This window comes from Saccopteryx leptura, chromosome 2, assembly GCF_036850995.1.
Source record: "Saccopteryx leptura isolate mSacLep1 chromosome 2, mSacLep1_pri_phased_curated, whole genome shotgun sequence".
Classification (NCBI taxonomy): Eukaryota; Metazoa; Chordata; class Mammalia; order Chiroptera; family Emballonuridae; genus Saccopteryx; species Saccopteryx leptura.
Window position 1 is genome coordinate 206079514 of NC_089504.1, and position 23394 is coordinate 206102907.

Here is a 23394-nt window from a genome sequence, read left to right on the forward strand (position 1 = left end):
AAGTATTTTTTTCTTCTTTTTTCCAAGTGAGAGGAGGGGAGATTGACAGACGACAGACTCCCACATGCGCCCCAACTAGTTTCCACCTAGCAACCCCATCTGGGGCCAATACTCTTCTCATCTGGGGCTATGCTGGCAACTGAGCTATTTTTAGCACCTGGGGTAGAGGTTCCATGGAGCCAACCTCTCTTCCCAGGCTGATGCGCTTGAACCAATCAAGCCATGACTGCAGGATGGTAAAACAGTGAGAGAGAGATAGAGAGAGAAGGTGGAGGGGAGGGGTGAGAAAACAAATGGTCACTTCTCCTGTGAGCCCTGACCAGGAATTGAACTCAGGACATCCACACTCTAGGCTGAGTCTCTACCACTGAACCAACAAACCATGGCCACAAATAAGTATTAAAGCAGATATAAAAGAAATGATTTTAAAGCTGTATAAGTCATAAAATATTTACTATATTTATTTTGCTAAGAATGCATACATAGGTACTTTCTTTTTTTTTCAAATGGGTATTCAGCTCTTTCAACAACATGTGTTGAAAGTCTGTCCTTATTTATTATCATAGGACCTTTGTAGAAATCCATGGTAGGACTCCATTAATCCATATTTCTGTTATTATTCTTTTTTTTTTAATTTATTTTCTTTTTTTAAAATTTTTTTTTAAATTTATTCATTTTAGAGAGGAGGGGGGAGATAGATAGATAGAGAGAGAGAGAGAGAGAGAGAGAGAGAGAGAAGGGGGAGGAGCAGGAAGCATCAACTCCCATATGTGCCTTGACCAGGCAAGCCAGGGTTCTGAACCGGCAACCTCAGTGTTTCCAGGTTGACGTTTTATCCACTGCGCCACCACAGGTCAGGCTTCTGTTATTATTCTTACACCAAACTGTCTTGATTTCAATAGCTCTATATAAATTGTTGAAATGGCTAATGTACCTATTTTTGTTCTTTTTTCAAAATTGTTGTTGCTCTTCTACATCTTCCTTTTCCATTTAAATTTAGAACTTTCTTGACAATTTCTTAAAAAAAATGTTGAGAGAATTTTGGAGAAATTGCATTAAATCTAAAGATCAATTTGGAAATAATTGATATCTTAGTAATATTGATTCTTCCAATCAAAGATTTTGGAATATTTCTCAATTTATTTGGATCTTCTTTAATTTCTCTCAGGTATTTTTTTCTAACTTAAATATCCAGTGTTATATATATTTTGTTAAACTTCTCCCTAAATAGCTTAAGTTTTCCATAACTTTGAAAGGTATTGTTATTATAGCAAAGGTATAATTCCTTGCAGTTATATAGAAATACACTTAATTTTTGTCTATTGACCTGTATTCTGCAACATCTTTACTTAATAATCTAGTATTTTTATGTAGGTTCCTTTTTTTTTTTTTCGTATTTTTCTGAAGCTGGAAACGGGGAGAGACAGTCTGACAGACTCCCGCATGTGCCCGACCAGGATCCACCCGGCACGCCCACCAGGGGCAACGCTCTGCCCACCAGGGGGCGATGCTCTGCCCCTCCGGGGCGTCGCTCTGCCGCAACCAGAGCCACTCTAGCACCTGGGGCAGAGGCCAAGGAGCCATCCCCAGCGCCCGGGCCATCTTTGCTCCAATGGAGCCTTGGCTGCAGTAGGGGAAGAGAGAGACAGAGAGGAAGGAGGGGGGGTGGAGAAGCAAATGGGTGCTTCTCCTATGTGCCCTGGCCGGGAATCGAACCCGGGTCGCCCGCACGCCAGGCCGACGCTCTAACGCTGAGCCAACCGGCCAGGGCCTGTAGGTTCCATTTTTTAAAATTATCTGAATTTCATAATTTTACCAATATTTATAGTGTTTTCTTTGCTCATTTATGTGTCTATTTGCCTATCCTACTGCTTGGCAACTCCAACACAAATAGAAGTGGTGAAATAGACATCCTTGTTTGTTCCTGATTTTATGGAGAAATCATTAAAATTTTCTCCATTAAACATGTTACATGTACGTACCATGTAGATTTTCTTTGTCGATTGAGGAAGTTTTCTTCTATTTCTAGCAGGATGAGATACTTTTTATCATTAATGGATGTTGTATTTTGTAAATCAAGATTTTTTTTTTTGTCATCTATAGCAGTGGTCCCCAATCTTTTTTGGGCCATGGACTGGTTTAATATCAGAAAATATTTTCACAGACTGGCTTTTAGGGTGGGACAGATAAATGTATCATGTGACCGAGACAAGCCTCAAGAGTGAGTCTTAGATGGAGGTAACAGAGGGAATCTGGTCATTTTTAAAAAAATAAAACATTGTTCAGACTTAAATATAAATAAAATGGAAATAATGTAAGTTATTTATTCTTTCTCTGCAGACCACTACCAAATGGCCCATGGACCGGTACCGGTCTGTGGCCCAGGGGTTGGGGACTACAGATCTATAGAGATGATCATACAATTTTTCTCATATATTATGAAAACATATTATTTGATGTCCACTGATGGGAGAAATCCAACTTAGTCATGATATATTGACTGTTTTATATATTGTTGGATTTGACTTACTCATGTTTTTTCATTGCCGTTTCTATGTTCATGACTGCATTATTGTCTTCTCGTAGTATCTCTTTCTGCAATTGGAATAGGAGTGATGCTGTCTTTTAAAATTAGTTGGAAAGTGTGCACTTTGTGTTTGTTTTCTGAAAGAGTTTATATAAATTTGATATTATTTTTTTCATATGTAGCTGATAAAATTTACCAGAAAAGTAACTACTACTGGAGTTTTTTCTATGAGAATATTTACAAAATATAATTTTATTTCATTATAAATAATTATTAATTATTTTTAAATGATATTAGTTTTATCCCAATTTTGGTAGATTTTGACCTTCAAAAAGCTTGAATCATTATGTTTATATCATTATTTTCTAATATTATTATTTAAACCAAAATAATTAAAATATTTTTACATCTGAACAACTTTTTATGTTTTTAATTAACTAAAAAGATTGTCTAGCCTGACCAGGCAGTGGCACAGTGAATACAGCATCAACCTGGCACTCTGAGGACACAGGTCTGAAATCCCAAGGTCACCAGCTTGAGCACTGGCTCATCCAACTTGAGCATAGGCTCACCAGCTTGAAGGTGGCATTGCCAACTTGAGCAGAGTATCAGAGATATGACCCCATGGTCGCTGACTTGAAGCCCAAGGTCACTGGCTTGAGCCCCAGGTTGTTGGCTTGAGCAGAGGGTTACTGGCTCAGCTGGATCCACCCAGTCTAGGGACGTATGAGAAAGCAATCAATGAACAACTAAAGTATGTAATGAAGAATTGATTAGTCTCATCTCTCTCCCTTCCTCTGTATATTTGTCTCTTTATCTCTAAAAAAAGTTTTCTAAAATAAAAAAAAAAAAGATTTTCTAATATTATTTAATCTATGCCTTATTTAGAAGTTACTTAATTTCAAAGTATTCAGGTATTTCTAAATAGTTTTTCACTATTTCTAGTTCAATTTCTTTTTTTTATTTAGAGAATATACTTTGGTCAATTTAGTTATATTAAACTTCTTAAAACTTGTTTTATAGCCCAGCATATTATCTATCTTGGAAAATATTATTTGTATACTTGGAAAGACTAATCTGTTCAACAATGATTTATTGGTTAGAATATCTTTTTCAAGTGCGGTTGTTGCCAGTTTTATCCACGGTCAGGGCACATGCAGGAGCAGATCGATGTTTTTGTCCCTCTCTCCATCTCTCCTTTCTTCTCTCTCCAAAATCAGTACAATAAACATTTTTTAAAAGGATCAATTGCAGAAAACTACTTATGTGTAAATTTATTAGGTCAACTTTGTTAATAGTATCATTTACGTGTTCTAAATTCTATTCTGTTTTTCTGCTTATCAATCTTTGCATAGTATTTTTTTCCCATCCTTTTATTTTACATATGAGTTTCCACTGTTTTCTGCTTTGCATTATTTCTGATGCAATATTAGTGATATCTTTTGTTTCTTTGTGCATAAAGTGACATTTTTTCCTCTAGTTGCTCTTTCTATCTTATCTTTATCATTGATTTCAGCAATGTTGATATGATGTACCTCAGTGTGATTTTGAATATTTTTTTTCTAATTAGAGTTTGTTGAGCCTTTTGAATTAGTTGATTTTTATTTTTTATAAAATTAAAAACATTTCCACTGTCTATTTTTTCAAATATGTCACTTCTTTTTTTTCTGGGATTCTCATTTCATGTATTTTTGGACTTCTTGATGGAACCCATATACTACTGATCTATTCATTCATTCCTTCTTTCCTTCCTTCCTTCTTTCCTTCCTTTGTTCCTTTGTTCCTTCATTTCTTTCTTCCTTCCTTCCTTCCTTCCTTCCTTCCTTCCTTCCTTCCTTCCTTCCTTCCATCCATCCATCCATCCTTCTTCCCTCCCTCCTTCCCTTCCCTTCCTTTCCCTTCCCTTCCCTTCCCTTCCCTTCCCTTCCCTTCCCTTCCCTTCCCTTCCCTTCCCTTCCCTTCCCTTCCCTCCCCTTCCTTTCTTCTTTCTTTCTCTCCCTTTCTTTCTTTCTTTCTTTCTTTCTTTCTTTCTTTCTTTCTTTCTTTCTTTCTTTCTTTCTTTCTTTCTTTCTTTCTTTCTTTCTTTCTTTCTTTTTCTTTCTCTTTCTTTCTTTCTTTCTTTCTTTCTTTCTTTCTTTCTTTCTTTCTTTCTTTTGTCTCTTTCTTTTCTTTCTCTCTCTCTTTGTTTCTTTTTTTGCTTTCTTTCTCTCTTTCTTTCTTTGTTTTTTTTTCTTTCTTTATTTATGATTGTGTTTGGATCATCTCTATTGCCATGTTTTCAAGTTCAAGTTCATTAATCTTTTTTTTTTCCTTGCAGTTTCTAATATGTTAAGCATATCCAATTAAGATTTGGTAGATTTTTAAATATTTTATTTATAACTCTAGCATTTCATTTGATTATTTCTGTTTTCATTTTTTTTCTTTATTGTAATTTGTATTTCAATTAAAGCCTTGAACAAGCCAGCTAACTCTATTTTATTTGTTATTTGTATCTATTTCTATTAATATATTTTTCTTCTGGTTATGGGTCACATTTCCATGATTTTTTATTAGTCTACTATTTTTTTCGTAGTTGTTTTAGTATATTGGTTGTTGTGAATACCACATTGTTGAGTATCCAGATATTGTTGTTTTCTTCTTAAGAGTTGTGTTTTGCTAGGATGGAAATCGCCATATTTGAGAATTAAGTTGATCTGCTCAAGCTCTATTTTAAAGTATTTTAAGACGGAATTTGAGGAAGCAGTAATCTAGAACTTGTATAGCTCAATTTAAAAGTCTTGACCTTTATATGATCCTTACTAAATGCTCCAGTTATTCAACAAATCATTCTGCCTTGTTGGAAGTTGGAAATCTCCCAAGTTGTAAAGTGTGGTGGTTTTGAGCTTACCATTTCTCAGCAGTTATTCTTTCCCTCTGAGAAGTTATCTTAATATTATATAAAAGACTAAAGGGGACACATATAGATTTCTAGAGCTCTTTGCCTGTGTAGCTTCCTATTTGCCTATACTCTGACACAAATTTTAGCCAACTTATCATCTCTGAATTTGACTTTTTGTCTTCACAGCTCATAGAAACCACTGTGCTCTGCCTTCATTCTGTACTGGTGTCTACTAAATACATCCAGGCAGAAAGCCAAGGTGATGCTAGGTTTCATCTAATTATTTCTTATTTCTCATGTTTTAATGTCTCACTATTTATGAAAACCACAATATGTATATATATTTTATTTTTAAGTTGTTTAAATGAGCGGGTTTATCTAGAACTAATTACACCACCATGGCCAACAATTGAAAAATCTACATTTTTTTTCTTTTAAATAGTATATATATTTTAATTAGAAGCCTTTACAAAACCTTATTCTTTTACTCTGTAATATAATTTCCTTATAATTTTGTATGACACTTTCAGATTTTAGGTTAAGTGTCACTTTTTCCCCAAGAGAGCTTTCTGAGATCTGCATGTTCATATGTCCTCTATATTTGCTGCCATTGTGTCTTCTGCTTTCTCCCTCAGTGCATTTACTAGACTAGAGCATGTTGATTTACCACTGACTTGTTTATACACATAACTGGAGAGTATGCCCATAAGTATGTCTCATAAGGATGTTATTTGAGAATGATTTGCACAAACTATCTCTAGAAGATATTTTTCAGGGAAATTAAATATTGATAGCATAGTACATAATACTAAAGCAGTATTTAACTTAATTAAGAATAAGGATAGCATAGGAATTTTATTTTAAAAAGTGGTCTTAATAAAGACCATTACTAATAAGAAATATATAATGAAGTTACAGAGCAAATGAAATAATTGTCAGATTTGCTTTAATATACTATACCAAAAGTCAATAAAGAAAAGAGATACAACAAAAGTGGAAAATATTTATCGTTCCTGAAGCCATGTGTTGTACCTTTGTGTTTGATAATTTAATAATATTAAAAATGTAGTGTGCCACTCAAAAACAGAGATTGGAGATGTACACACACATATATATGTGAGAATATGATGCTTTCAGTTATAAAATGTATAAAATTGCTATAGAATGGGACATAGAAGGCCAAAAGCAGACATGAGAAAGTAGTGGTGGTAAGAGTGGTAAGGCTTTCACTCTGATAAGAAAACTAAAAATGATAAGGAAAGGAAAGATGCAAGATGCACCATTGTTTTGGTAAAACCCAAATTGCTGGAAACTGGTTTGAGGGGAATTGAAGAGATCAAATTCAACTTTGAAATCAGGGTTTTGTATTTGACTAAAACGTAAAGGTAGACAGTGATGGCCATCAACAAAATAGCAAACACAGAACAAGGAATGTGCTCTTTGGTCAAAATATAATGGATGTAATCTAATTGTAAGTTAGTATGAAATAAAAGGTGCTTTAGAAAATGCCATGTGAGACTTCACAAAGATAACACCACATTTTTTCTTCACACACACTGATTTTTTTCCCCTCCTGTGAGAAGAAGGGAGGCAGAGAGACAGACTCTTGCATGTGCCTGACCAGGATACACACTGCAAGCCCACTAGGGGCAATGCTCTACCCATCTAGGGCAGTCGCTTCATTGCAACCAGAACCATTCTAGAGCCTGAGGCGGAGGCCATGGAGCCATCCTCAGCACCCAGGGCAACTTTGCTCCAATGGAGCCTTGGCTGCGGGAGGGGAAGAGAGAGATAGAGAGAAAGGAGATAGGGGGAAGGGTGGAGAAGCAGATGGGTGCTTCTCCTGTGGGCCCTGACTGGGAATTGATCCCGATACATCCACACATGGGCTGATGCTCTATCAGTGGGCAAACTAACCAGGGCCTTCACACACACTGATTTTTGAGACTGCTTAATGCAGTTATTAAAATGTTTTTATTTGATTGCAGTTAAAAATTATGGCCATTTTAATTTTGACATTTTAATAGCAACTTATTGAAATGTTAAAATTATTTATATAATATGTGATTCTTGTTGATCTTCTGCAATATATCTTACTTTAATTTAGTACAGTACAGACTAAAATTTAGTCTGGTCTTGTGTTTTAAGTCGTTAACCAAGATAATTTATTACATCACTATGACTATCACATTGCAGTTTATTCATTTTTTTATTTTTTTTATTTTTCAACTCCTGGTTAAATAAATGATTTATTAGTGATAGGAAAATTGGGAGTTTACTTTGACTTTAATATATGATATTAGCTTTTTTTTGAGATATGATCTTTAAATTGATATAATTGCAATGTAAATGATAATAATAATATGTAAAATATTCCAAGCAGTTTCAGATCATTTCAACATGAGTCTTGTAACACAATATAGTTTTGTCTTCTTCCCAAATTCAACCAGGTACTGATTTTATCTTGTACAACTATGGGGACATTTTTTCCCATAATAAGATTTTAACAGTTATTTTAAATCCAAATGAAGATGCAGGAACTAACTAAGAAAACTTTGGAAAACATCCTTTAAAATTAGTTCAATTTGGCATGTGGCGCCACTGTCATACATCTTCATTTCTATGTGTAAAGTTCTTCTTGCTTTAGTTAGGACCTCATTAGTGAAATGGTAGTAAGCAGTATTCTGTTTCTGCTCTTGATTTGGTGTTTCAACAGTGTTCAGAGCCCACCTTTGTCCATTTCCATTAAACTTTCCAGCACTGATAAACAAGAATGTTAAAATAAAAAAAGTTATTGCTATCCTGGCATGCTTGTTTTGTAATATTTCTGTCTCTTATTATGAAGAATAAAATTATTTTCCTATTTAACAGAAACAAACCAAAATAAGGTAAATTTCAAATCAGTAGTGTTTAAATTCCAAAGATGTAACTCTATTCTGGACACACAAAATCACCTTTGATTAGACAGTACATAGTGTATTCAGCAAGAACAGCATTTTGACTTGAAATCATTTCATAATAAAAGTTTGCCCTCCATATTTGGTCTGGATATGTGGAGTACATATGGCAATACAACTGTATTATAACTAGTCAGAATTTGCTTGATATTCCTATGTAAGTGATGTTAGTTGTTTGTTTATTTGCTTGTAATAAACACCGAGACATAACTATGAAAAAAGGATGAATGGATGGATAGATGATAGATAGATAGATAGATAGATAGATAGATAGATAGATAGATAGATAGATATAGATGGATAGGAAGAGAGAGAAATAGAGATTTATGCATAGATACATAGATATAGGTATAAGTATAGATATGTTTATGGTTATAGCTATATTTCATATTATCTAGATGGTTTTCTTTCATTGGTATTTTCTAGAAAAAAAAATTAGTTGAGAACAAAAATTTTCTTCCTGAAACCATAATCATAGCTGTGTACAAAACTGTAGATAGGATGCAGTTGTAATTTTTTTCCTAATGAAAACCTCAATAAAATCTGATCCAGGGTTGGCTAATAAAATTGCATCTGTTCCGATAAAAGCAATGTCTCTTCTTCTTTTTTTCAAAGTTGTTCAATATCACTTGTTTGTGTAGAAATACAAATTATTACTGGTAGAAATGTCCAAGCTTCTGCACCTGCAGTTTTCAATTTACTGCAGAGGAGCAGCTGTATTTCCATAGTTTTTTCCCCCCTTCACTTTTCTCTTCTCTAATAAACTCTGTACCATGCCTGCCATGTGTTTCTTATTCCCATGGCATGGCTTTGCTATTCATCTGTGGACTCATGGCTACTCATCTGTTTTACTCAACTGATATGTTACTCACTGCTGCATTAATAGGAAGAAATTATATCCTGCCCTGAATTTTTGCAGGGAGAGTAATTCACTGCTTGAATCTGAGCTAAAAATTAGATTCTGCATTGGTTAGAGATATGAATACCTTGTTATGTCTTATGCAATATCATTGAATATTTCCCCCTGGCTCCTCCACTGTGTGGTTTAATCCTAGCTGCATATTACACACAACGTTATGGATTTCAATATCTCTAAGAATTGGTGAAAATTCTTGTTTACCTTTACAGACTATTTTGGACATAAGATAGTTGGTAGTATTGAGTATACCATGCAGATTTATGCTCATAAAGCAATTATATAATTTAAAATTTTATAAAGTAATTATATTCACCATATGAAGGGCTATAATTAAGTGCATTTACACTTTATAACGTGTTCCCTGTTATAAAATCTTGAGAATGAGAACTGCATTTATATAGAGTCATCTGAGTTTTAAAAAAGGATCCTCATAAAACATGCAAAGAACAGCTACCAGTACTTGCAGCTGTAAGAAATATTTATGTGCACAGTTTGTATTTGTACTGGGACAGGTGAAGGTTAGAAGCACCTACTTTATGAAAAAGGATGAAGTCTTTGAAGTTTTGTTGTTCTTATTGTTTGATTTCTAGTGAAACTGAGCATCCTGTATAGCAACTTCTTCTTCCAGTTGCAGCCAAGTGGAACCTAAATACACACCTTATTCTTTCTGACATAGAAGATTCTTAAACTTAAACCAAGGAATCTGTGGACATGAAACCTCTGGACGCTGAACTCAGCTTGATCTGATTTTGAATCTCAGCTATCTTAACGTATATGCCATGTGTTTTTTGCAAATTTAAGCTCAGTGTATTTTTATATATTGTTTGTTCAAAAAATTATTAAACTCTTCTAGGCAGATTATAAAATACTGGCAAGCCTTGAATCTTGGATTATAAGAATTAAATATAATAATTCATTTAGAATAATTAATAAAGTATGTGGAATGCACAGTTCAGTATAATTTAGATTTTAACTTTTTGATTATCTAAAATTAATTGTGTTTTAAAACTGTTACATAATTTTACATATACACATATAGATGTCTATATAGTATATGTACATATTGAGTTATTATATGCTTTTCAGATTTTGCAATGTGAATATTTTATCAAGTGAAAAAATATGTACATCTACATATAAAAAATTTCACTCTGATATTAGAATTGGACCACATAGATAATATATACAGGAGAAGAAAGAACCTCTAAAAGCTGAGCATTTGTTATTATTAAAGTAAGGAACTTCTGAGAAAAATCAGTTTATGCGCATGTTCCCCAGTGCACTGTGCCTTCAGACCTTGATTAGATCACTGATGGTTTCCTTTACCGTTTCGCATTCACAGTCCTCTAACTATCCACAGTAAAAATTTTCTACTTACTGTAGAAAATTAAACTTACTGTATTTAATTTTTTACAATGTGAATATTTAGTGTTACCATGTAATAAAAGAAAAAATATATATATAATGTACAAAAGTTTAAAATAACCATAGAGCAATAATTTACTTAGTAATATCACTGTTTCATCTACTTCTGTGATGTATAATTTATTATAAATATTATTTCCTTGTAACCAAAATGGTTTTTAAATCCAAGTTTATTACAGTTATGAATTTTCTAAAATTTAGTGTCTAAGGAATATGTTACACAATACTAAAAATAAATTTAATGAGGGCTATTTTATTAAAGATATTTTATTTCTTTCCTACACAAGATTTTAAAATCTTATAAAAGTTTCCAAATCTTTATATTTAAGTTTAAAGGATTCCTAAAAATATGTATAGTTGAACAAAATTTAAAGGTGAAACTATTTAGGGACTCTTTGCATTCTGATTATCAGTAAAATTGAATAAATCTTATTTGTTCAATTATTTTACTTTATTACTATTTCCTTTTGAAAACATTTACTCCATATTAGATCACATTATATACACAAGAGAATATGGAATAAGGTAATTTGAATGTAAAATAAGAATATTGTTTTATTATATAGGATATCTGCATTCCACATGCACTTTGAAATACAAAAATAAGGCTCCAACATCATTAGTTTTTGGTCTTTATTTTTATTGACACTTTGCTTTAGTTATTTAGTTGATTCTTTAATCTTTATATAATATTGAATGAGCACTGAAGCACACAAAAATACTGGGAAGATTTTTGACTATGTTTAAGTTATTGAGTAAAATTGTGTTAACCACAAATGTATAAGATCACTTTCTGCTCTAACAAAGAACTCCCAGAGATACTGATTAAGAACTTTGGACTACCAACATATATATAGATTTCTATTGCTAACTAGCACAGCTCTGTTTGTAAAACACAGAAAGAAAATTTTCTACGAATAATGTAAACAAGAAAAGCTAGACCATTGAAATTATAACATAAATTGCAATTTCTCAGATATGATAAGTTAGAAATAAAATAGACATATTCTTAACACAAAAAAGGATAAATTAGAAATATAATGCCTATAAGGTATTTGCTGCATCTTGTATATATATGATTTTTTTCATTCATTTTTTCAACAGATACGAATTAAGCACTTACCATGTCCAAATTTAGAGTAATTTATTTGTAGTGAGAGCTGTTTTATTATATTCACAAATGGATGACCACTGAAATTTTATTTGAAATGAGCACACACTCTCCTGGGTTGATAGCAATTTCATAATTGGGAAGGATTTAGTGAGTTGAATGATTGCAATGTATATATACACACCACACATACATATATATAAACCATATAGTATACAAGATGGGGCAAAAGTAGGTTTACAGTTGTTTGTATGAAAAATAATTCAATAATTAATAAATAATACAGTAATAATCTGTTTTGTATACTCACAACTGTAAACCTACTTTTGCCCCACCCTGTAAATGTTACTGTAAGATCCAAATAGAAACATGAAAAGCTAGAGAGCTAGAAGTTTACCCATTAGATAATTGATGTATATAGGCCAAGGGATAGCCAAATGAACTAAACCAAGTAATATTTTAAGAGGTTTATATAACAAATGCATTGTCCACATGTGTGTTTAATTGTATTTGTTCTTCAGTTTAAACAATATTTTAAAAATTAGTTTGGATTTTACTGTCAGTGTGAAGAGTTTCTGCCAATTTAGCCAACTTGGGTTATACATGAAAATTTTTCCCTTTAGGATTAGTATATAGATTATAAGTTTGGGAAAAAGTATTTACTGTATGAAAATATATTTAGGATACATGGTTTTAAATAATTGTTTACTCTTCCATTGCAGTCCCAATTGGTAGAAGTGCAGACACCACAAGTTAAGGCTTCAGTGCTCATAAGACTGCCCTAACTCGATACAACAGCCACAGAAGGGTTTTGGGCCAACACAATTAACTAGATTCAAGTTTAAGGATTCATTCCCATGACTAAATCAGCTTTGATAATTTGCTAAAAAAAACCCCTCAGAACTCAGAAAGGTGCTCCACTTTCAGTTACAGTGTAATTATAATAGATGCAACTCAGGAAGAGGTCAGTGAAGGGACATGTAGGGGGATATATAAGAGAGTACCAAATAGAATCTGGCACTTCTGGTGGAATTAGGACTCATCACACACCTGACACATCAGTGTGTTCGGTAACCAGGAAGCTTCCCTAAACTTAGGTCAAGGGTTTGTATTGGGGTTTCATTACATGGACATGAGTGGTTAAATCATTGGCTGTGGGAAGGAACTGAATATTTAGCTTCTCCCTTCCTTAGAGATTTGACTGGCTCAAAGTCCTGGTCCTCTAATCACGTTGTAATTAGTCATTTTAGTATGACCATGCTCTTCCCTACAGCTCTTAGGGAGTTACCAGAGTGACTTCATTAGCATAAATGATCAGATGTGATCTAAAGATCTCTTGAATAGCAAACACACTCTTCATAACTTGAGAAATTCCAAGAGTTAGAATATTTCTCTCAGGTTACCAGGGATGGAATTTAGTCTAACTGTATTATACAACAGCCACCATTTGTGTTATATGTGAATTCAAAGCCATGTGTGTAAGAATTAGAACTATGTAGTAGTTGGGTATAGTTTAGACAATTTTGGAATAATTTATAAGCTATCATGATGGAATATAATGAGTTAAAAGTATTTCATTTCTTATTTGCTTTTCATTCACTCTCTATATTAAATGTCTCAGGCCCTGGCCAGTTGGTTCAGCGGTAGAGCATCGGCCTACCGTGCGGGGAACCCGGGTTCGATTCCCGGCCGGGGCACATGGGAAGGGTGCCCATTTGCTTCTACGCCCCCCCCCTCCTTCCTCTCTGTCTCTCTCTTCTCCTCCGAGGCTCCATTGGAGCAAAGATGGCCCGGGCGCTGGGGATGGCTCCTTGGCCTCTGCCCCAGGCGCTGGAGTGGCTCCGGTCGCGGCAGAGCGACGCCCCGGAGGGGCAGAGCGTCGCCCCCTGGTGGGAAGAGCTTCGCCCCTGGTGGGCGTGCCGGGTGGATCCCAGTCGGGCGCATGCAGGAGTCTGTCTGACTGTCTCTCCCCGTTTCCAGCTTCGGAAAAATACAAAAAAAAAATGGTGATTTTGGCCTGAGGAAATCGATGGCTAAAATCTCAGAGTGTGTCTCACTGAACTTATGATAATATAAGTGGATATATTTACTACTTATATTTATACTTATATTTGCATCTTCTGATGTACTTTATACCATTTTAAGAAAACACTATTACTCCGTCTCCAATTTAGAAGCCAATTCAAAAGTGATTTATTTGGAATGGATATTCATCTGTAACACATTTGAAATTTAATCACATTTTTACAAAATAAACTTCTACAGCATGACTTCAAAACCATTACATATAATGAATGATTACTCGTAAGTTGAGACAAATATTCTTCCTGTGAAATAAAAAAATAAAATGGGTCATGTGTCTTTAAAATACACATAAAACATAGCAATGAATATTTGCTGATTGACCAGATTATAAATTTTAATGAATAGTTTTTGCTTAAAAGTTTGTTTAAATACCAGGTTAGCCAATTACTAGTATAAAATACCACAATTTACATATGATGATAGACTGTCAAGGTAACTGGAGTATATCTGGAGTATATTTAGATCTTTTATGAAAAAGAAAGGTCCTCTCAAGTTCATATGCTTTCACTCTTCACATTTATTGAACATGCCTAAAGTTTTTGTTACTCTATTCCAGTCTTACATTTGACATATATACTTAAATGGTTATAGGCATAAAAAAGAAAAAAGAAAAAAAATTATTGAGCATGATTGACATGTACCCAGATACAAAGGAAGGCCTGTTAAACAAAAATAAAAACAAACAAACAAACAAAAATCTGTCAGATTACCTAAAACACTAGGAAGCAAGTAATTGTTATTTCTAAATATTGTCAACATCAATGCCATTCTGACATTTTTTTTTTTTCTCTGAAGCTGGAAATGGGGAGAGACAGTCAGACAGACTCCCGCATGCGTCCGACTGGGGTCCACCGGCACGCCCACCAGGGGGCGATGCTCTGCCCCTCTGGGGCGTCGCTCTGTTGCGACCAGAGCCACTCTAGCGCCTGAGGCACAGGCCAAGGAGCCTTCCCCAGCACCCGGGCCATCTTTTGCTCCAATGGAGCCTCGGCTGTGGGAGGGGAAGAGAGAGACAGAGAGGAAGGGGGGGGTGGAGAAGCAGATGGGCACTTCTCCTGTGTGCCCTGGCCGGGAATCGAACACGGGACTCCTGCACGCCAGGCTGACACTTTACCACTGAGCCAACCTGCCAGGGCCTATTATCTTATTTTTATCTTTCAATTATCCCTATTTGATAGGGTCCATATTTGTCCCATTTCTGCATTAAGCCACCCAACAGTAAAGTAAATTGCTCAAAGTCACACAGATAAAAATGTTGAAGTCAGATGACAATGGTTTTAGCTTCTGGAGGGTGTCATTTTTATCTATCAGACTTCTGATGAAATTTAAGCAAGGGTCTGTTCACAGTTAAATTCTCTGGCAAGCCTAGATGATAAGGATCCATGTGGCTGTTTTACCATATGATTACCTTTCTCTGTAGTCTCTTGTGACCATTCTTGACTGTCAATGACTGAAAGGGCAGGAAAAATGAGTTTTAAAGAAAATATTTGCTTCTGTGATATTCTAAGTCTGTAGTTGTCTTAGAAAATTGATGGGTAAAGTGAAGCAAAACAAGGAATATCTCAGAACAATTTTTGGTAGCTCAAAGTTTGTGGAGTGCAATTACTTAAAAGAAAGTGCATGATAAGTTATTTTACCTGAGAATGCTAATGTGATTCTTCAGAAAGGTCAACATTAAATGAGCAGGATATTTTGGTAGCTATAGAGTGAATAGAATTGTGCTAATTAGTGTAACAATTAGTTTATATATAATTTATATTTCTATATTGCAAGAACTTCTACTCCTGTGTTTTCTAAATTCCTGTCAGTGTAAACAAATGAATCAATTTTTGTGTCTTTTATTCTCCAGTAACCTTAGTAAATTAGCATAACCAGAGGGTGATTTTTTCACATTCTTATCTCTTTACTTTTTTGGCTCATCAAATAGAGATGATATATATATCACTACTCTTTCCTAGAGTAGTGCCCTATTTAAACATTTTAGCAAGCATGAATTTGATTACAGTTGTTTCTGGCAGAATAGTGACAAAATAATCAGTTTGGAAAATTGGGAGGAAAATAATAATAACAGATTTCCACAATCTGAAGCTTCAGGCTAAATTAAAAAAAAAACTTAGATACCAACAGCATCTTTATTTATGAATATCATAAAAGTTTGTGATGTTTTACAAATCACCCAAGAATAAAATAAGTTTCTTCTTAGATGTATTTGTCATTTAGTGCTAACTGAATTATAATCTTTAGGATAAATTTTTATATAAGAATAATTTTTTAAGTCTTTACTTTCAGTCATATTCTATCTATATGCTTGAAAAACAATCCTGTAACAAGATGCATTAAAATAATTTCTTCTTACTATATAATTTACATGCACATTGTATACTACACAATTGTGGTCATATGTAAATATAAAATTAGTTGTTTTCCACTTATAAAGTTTGGGATAATTCTGTAGAAGCAAGTGCATTGGTTTAGAGATGACACTGTCAATTTCATCTAGAGCTGCGGGTAACTCATTAATACTTTAGCAGTTGAATATATACCATTTAAAATATTTATCTAATTGAAAACTGAAGACATAAATACATCAAACATGCTACTGGTTGAAATCATTAAAAAATTCACAATTGAAGTATCTTTTCATATATATCTTATAAATTAGATAATTTTTCAAATGCATATTTTATGAAAAAGAAATACAGAATAAAAATAAAAGATTTTTGCTTAATTCACTACTATTTGCGTCCTTAAGCCTTACCCTGTGATACTATTCATAAGACTCATTAGTGGTGGAGAGGACTAATGGTTACAGCGTAACATGTACTGCACTCTGCTTTCTTGGATGGGGATCCAGAGTGCAGAGTGATGTAAATAATTAATGTAGCATAATGCCTGGAGCTGAGAGGGTATTCAAAGTTGTACAAATGAATTATAAAAATGATGGTATTTTGAATTTATTAACATTCAAGAAAATTTTTATATTGATATAGAAATACATCCCAGAGGGAAGCTATTTGTCCTTAGGTTCTTATTCTTTGTTATTCATTGGAAAGAAAGTGAACAAAGAATTGAATTGAATATGACAACATAATAGAGAGTATATATATAAATATATAGTCCTATATTTTACAGTATGTCAGAGTAACACAAACTTGCTAAGAGAAATGTTCATATTATTTCTCCTTTCAATTCCTAGGTTGTCAGTGGGCATTGGGGTCACAAAGAATGCATTATGTAAACCTTTATTTAGTGAATATGGAGCAGTGCAGTAGAGGACGACCTGGAAAACTGGCTTCATTTAGTTATTTCTGCAGGTTTCCTTAGAGTAGAGCACAGCACAACTCTAAAGGCAGTGCCTAGAATGTTCATTTGTTAGCCATCTAGGCAGTTTGCCACAAATGGTACTGATATCCTGGTTTATTAAATCCTATATATAAATATACCAGATGCCCTACAAATTATCTGTCACAAATATCATTTTTATCAATCAGACTTCTGATTAAATTTAAGCAAGGGTCTATTCAGTCATATTCTCTAGCAAGCCTATACTGTAAGAATCTATCTATGTTGCTGATAAATAGCCCATCTGTAGGCTTTACAAGTCACGAGACCTAGGGTTGACATACAATTTTGAAAATTAGTGATTTAAACAAAGCTTTTCCTTAGAGAGTCAATCAAGCACTCTCTATCTACAGTAAATTCTGTAATAGGATTCCCAGATTTAACAAATAAGAATACAAAATGTCTAGTTAAATTTCAGATAAATAATATATTATTTCTTAGTATAAGAATCTCCCATGCAACAATTGGGACATATTTATGTTGGCAGCAGCAAATGGCAGTAGGTGTTAGGCTGATGAAGGCAGATGGGAACTTATTCCAGCAAACTCAGTACTTGAGTCCTGTCTAGGAAGGAATTCAGTAAGATAAAGTTTATTTACAAAGGCATAGAGGAACAAGAAGTGAGCAGTAGAAGAAATGGGCTCAGGAAACAAGTGTCAAAGGCAAAAGAAGGGACCCTTGGAGCTTAGGAGAGAGAAGGGTAAAGGTAATTCACAAAGGGTGTTGGTAGAGGAGGGGGTGAGAAAGACACAGATGTGCTCTTGAGAAGAAGAGACCCCTGGGTCCTGGGTCCTCAGAGCTTCTAATGTTGGTGATTTTAGGGGAAGCCCCAAGGGAAGATCTCAATAGAATATTCATCAGAAAGTTTTGTTTAAAACAGAAATATCTAAGAGTTAACTTTCTGTTACATTTCAGACATGGACAGCATGTCTAGGTAGTAAAATAAAGAGGTAGCCATGAAATCATTCTGAAAAACTCAGTTCTCTCAGTGAAGTGATAACACCTGTGAATTATGTGATTTTGAAGAACTGGGCTATTTGTATTACTGTGTTATCTTTTCTACATCACTCTACTGAAGCTCTTAGATCAAATTAATCATACTGTGTAAGTCTGTATCGATAACTTCACTGTTATTTCCAGTTTATTTGACTAACAGTTATTGTCAGAATAATTCAGGGAAAGTTCAATAATCATAAATATTGAGAAATGAAAGTGTCATTGTCATTTCAGACATCTGTATATAGTTGAAATATCTTCTAATGGTGATGGATAATTGTAATTGAATTTCATTATTAACTGTCTGTCTTTCACATCCATTTGCTAATTTGGTTTTTTAATAAATTTATGACTAATATCAATCTGGTCTTTAGAATCATTCAATCAAGAACTTCTCTATGAAAATTTAAATGGCCATGATACAATTTGATAATATAGCAGTGTAAAAAGAAAAACTGACACATTTAACAACGTTTAAGTGTTTATTTCTGCAAAAATTCATTTGAATTGAGCAGCATTCAGTCTAGCAGATAGAAAGGAGTCCTGAGGAGTGGTATGAAATGAAAGACTTTTGTAGGCAGAATCGAGCTGGAACATGGAAGTTGCACTGGACAAAAGAAGTGGGTTGATTATTGTAAGGTTACTTTCTTTTAGGGCCTTGCTGGGGTCTATCTGGCAGATTATCTAACTAGAGCTGATCAGGGGTTTCTGTTTAAGATTCCATTTTGGGGACCATTACCTTGTTTTGCTGATGTGGGGAATAGCATGAGTGACTCCATTTGGAGCTTATTGTCTTATTTTAACAATAGAAAATTAAAACTGTCAAAATATAAGAAAACATGTTTAAAGAGAAAAATTATGTTTAAGGCACTTTTTATGTAAAATATTTAAAAACTTTTTAAAAATTGCAAAATGAATTTTCCGAAATTTTAATTTTCATGATTTGAAATTTTATACATTAAGTATGTTTATGGCATTGTGGTAATTTCTTGCCTAAAGGGAAATAAACTTTATTGTCTGAGTTTCACACAATCATAAAATTATACTGAACCACATTTTTATTAAAATAGGCATAGTACATGATATATTTTTCTTTTCCTAATCAGCATTTATGTGTACTAGATAATTGCTGTACTAGTTATTTATGGTTCAGGAGTATGGAGCTGTTTGTTGATGAAATGATCAGAAAGAAAAACAAAGAAACCATAACAAGCCTTGGAAATTAAAAGCTTTTTAATTAAAATCTTATCTGTTAAATCCAAAAAGTACACCTAAATAGAAATATCTAGTCTGTATTAAGTGTCCGCACCTATTTACTTAGAATATTTTCCATTATTTTATTGGTACAACATTAATGTACTCTGAAAAGACAATGCCAACCACATTAAGAGAAAGAAGACAAATATCTTGTAGGAGATATTATGGAAGTTGTCTCAAAAACAACCTTATATTTTTCTTTTTTTTTTTTTTTTTTTTTGTATTTTTTGGAAGCTGGAAACGGGGAGGCAGTCAGACAGACTCCTGCATGCACCCGACCGGGATCCACCTGACACGCCCACCAGGGGGCGATGCTCTGCCCATCTTGGGGCGCTGCTCTGCCGCAATCAGAGCCACTCTAGCGCCTGAGGCAGAGGCCATAGAGCCATCCCCAGGGCCCGGGCCATCTTTTGCTCCAATGGAGCCTTGGCTGTGGGAGGGGAAGAGAGAGACAGAGAGGAAGGAGAGGGGGAGGGGTGGAGAAGTAGATGGACGCCCCTCCTGTGTGCCCTGACCAGAAATCGAACCCGGGACTCCTGCACGCCAGGCCGACGCTCTACACTGAGCCAACCGGCCAGGGCCTATTTTTCTTTTTTAAAAAAAATAAATTATCTTTAGATTATTAAGGCTTATTTACTTTTCCTTCATATGTGTGTAACTATTTCCATTACATGTTTGCTTATAGGTTTCACCTATCATATATCAAAGGTGTTTCTGAATCATTTTATCAAAGCATCCAGAAACTTACCAAATCCTTTATAGGGTTATTATAGACCACATTAGACATATTGATCAATTAGGATTACTAATTAATAAATTAAAATGCTTACCATTTTACATGAGCAACAAGTTATTATTATTATACTAATAAGTGAATTTAGAGCTGCTTTAATTTATGTTCTATAATAATTACTATACTTATTATATGTTACATATATATTTAAAGCCAATAAAGTGAAAATAAACCATATATTACTTTACTTTTTATTACACAATTATTTTATATAATATATTAGCATAACATATTAACATATATTTCTTTTCCTTTCTCTCTCTTTCATTCTGTTTCTTGTCCTTCCCTTCCTTCCTCCGTCCTGCCTTCCCTCCTTTCCTTCCTTCATTCCAACAATGAATGTGGAACTTTTTCCCTCAATGAAATGAATTGCACTCTATCTTCCTTGTCATATTGACCATCACTGCATTTGTCATGGAATAATATTACTGATAGGTAAGTGTATAATATAAAAAGAGGAATTTTGCTTTATAATACTTAGAATATATTTTGTGAAAATATTTTATACATGTTCATTTTTTTGATGGAGTAAGAATTTAGTCTTAACAATTTTAGCATCATTGTTTTGAAAATAATAATTAGAAAATCAATCTTTTGCATTTAAATAATTTGAAAATATAGGATAGTAATAAAAGGCAAATTATTGATGTTTTTACCATGATAAATTTTTCATTCATGTAAAATTTCTCTCAGCAAAGTATCTAGTGTGGATGAATTATTCCATCTTTATTTTTGTTTCTGATAGAACAATTATAAACCCATACTCCTGATTTTTCTCATGTTAAAGTGGCCTAATTGGTAAATATCTGATATAGAAAGCACTGCTTTCTTTTCTTTTTTATTTAAAGATTTATATTTATTCTGTTAATTTCTGATCACTCCATTATTCCCTATACAGTTTCAATTCCAAAACTGTTCATTCAGTTTAGCAATGACAGTATTTTTCAGAATGAAAGATATTTTCCATGAAAGAGCTTTAAAACAAGATAATAATACTCTATATTGAATTTATAATATGAGCCAATCACTGGGGCTTAATAAGAGCTGAATGAGACCTGCTTGCTGACCTCATGCTCTAGGATTTCCTGAGGTACATTTTTATAGTGTGTTAGGATTCATCATCTACCTTCATGTGTGTTTTGTTATGTAATCATTTTGTTTAAACTCTTAATCTGATTTTCTATCATTCTTTGAGCATGATTGAAATCACTTTAAATAATAGTATTATAACTAGAGTATTTAAAATAATATATTTTTAATATTTTACATTTTCTGTAAAAAGGATTAACTATTGTCACTATCTATGCATCAGCCTTCTTATGCTTAGGGCTTGGGTTTGAAGAGACAACACACTTTGGCTTCAGATAAGTGTCAGATATTTGCATAAAGCAGGGTGAAAATTTGTCACAAAGATAGTGTCTACCTTACAGATGTCTCTTAGTCATCTTAGACTTGAGGAGAACCCCTTTAGAGGAGAGGGCCCGCAGTATTTGAATGTTGCTCAGGCTGGAGGAGTTCACTCACAGCTGAGAGTGCTTTTCAGGCCTGCTTCTATGTTCCTATGGAATAACGTTTTGAAATTAAGGTTTGAAATGCCTTTTTTTTCTATGAACTTAAGAGCTTTTATGTCTTAAATAGAAGTAATCATTAACAGCTTTACCTTGATATTTTTATATGGCTACTTACAAAGTGTACTAACTAGTTGCTGATTGAATTATTGTTCTCTGATCATTTACTTGCTATATTTCTCATAGGGATATTTGAAAGTAGTGCCAAGTCATTGAGTACCTGAAACAGATGGAATCTCATAAGTAGCTTGTCCTTTTCCTCCACTCATGAACTGCTCTGCCTTAAGAAATACTAATGAGAAATACCAGTCAATTCTAAAATGACATGGTATTAACTATAATTAATCCCAACAGCTGTTGTCTTGTTTTATGGATGACATTTTGAAAACTTACCTTCATATTTTCAGCTTATTATGGTATATCTGGACTGTTTAAATTAGGAAGTATATTTACTTCATTATAGAAATAAATACCTCTTGTTATTTTGTCATTTTCATGAGGAATATGTAAACATTTTTTTAGACAGTTTTGCTTGTGTAGATGTAAAATATTATGGCCTGACTCCAGTGTAAACTGTGGTATCAGAACTATCCCAAAAAGCAGCAAAGTATCTATCATTCTCATCTGTTGTTTCAGTTATCTTTTGCTGTTTAACAAAACAGACACAAACTTCATAGCTAATAAGAAAAATAATTCAAGCCTGACCAGTCGGTGGCACAGTGGATAGAGCATCAGACTGGGATGGAGAGGACCCAGGTTCAAAACCCCGAAGTTTCTGGTTGAGGGCGGGCTCATTGGCTTGAGCGCGGGCTCACCAGCTTGAGTGTGGGGTCACTGGCTTTAGCGTGGGATCATAGACATGACCCTATGGTCATTGGCTTGAGCCCAAAGGTGACTGGCTTGAAGCCCAAGGTCGCTGGCAAGGGGTCACTCACTCTACTGTACCCCCCTCCCTGGTCAAGGCACATATGAGAAAGCAATCAATGAACAACTAAGGTGCCACAACAAAGAATTGATGCTTCTCATCTCTTTCCTTTCCTGTCTTTCTGTCCCTATCTGTCCCTCTCTATCTCTGTCACCAAAAAAAAAAAAAAAAAAAAAAAAAAAAAGGAAAATAATCCATTATTGCTCATAAATCTGCTCTTTGACTAGGAACTTTTCTCTTTCATTGTCAAATGGGTACTGAATCTCAAATGACATCACTATCACTTAACTGTCTGACTGTTGTTACCACTTCTACGAGATAAATCAGCTAGAACTCTGGGGCAGGGACTTCATCACTACTTGAAATTCATCACAAAATGGCAGCTAGGTGCCAACAGGGAATCTCCCAATGGATGATGACAAAAGCTGTGCAATTCTTATTACCCAGACCTCCAAGCTGCACAGTGTCACACTTGCTACTTCAATTTCTCAAAGTGTGTGGAATTACATTATGGAACGGAAAGTAAAACAGATTTACCTCCCTTTGACTATGAACAAGTACAATTTATTTATTTAACAAATGTTAAATTATGTGCTATGTTGAAAATCTCA

At 34.0% G+C, this 23394-nt stretch overlaps 1 protein-coding gene and 1 non-coding gene across 3 annotated transcripts in view; both read left to right on the top strand.

Annotated features, from left to right (window-relative positions):
- The window catches only part of NCAM2 (neural cell adhesion molecule 2), a 562390-nt gene that overhangs the window by 164161 nt on the left and 374835 nt on the right, over positions 1 to 23394 (top strand). The window lies entirely within an intron of this gene.
- On the top strand, positions 13439 to 13514 carry TRNAG-ACC (transfer RNA glycine (anticodon ACC)). The gene has a single exon. It is a non-coding gene; the product is annotated as a tRNA-Gly (tRNA).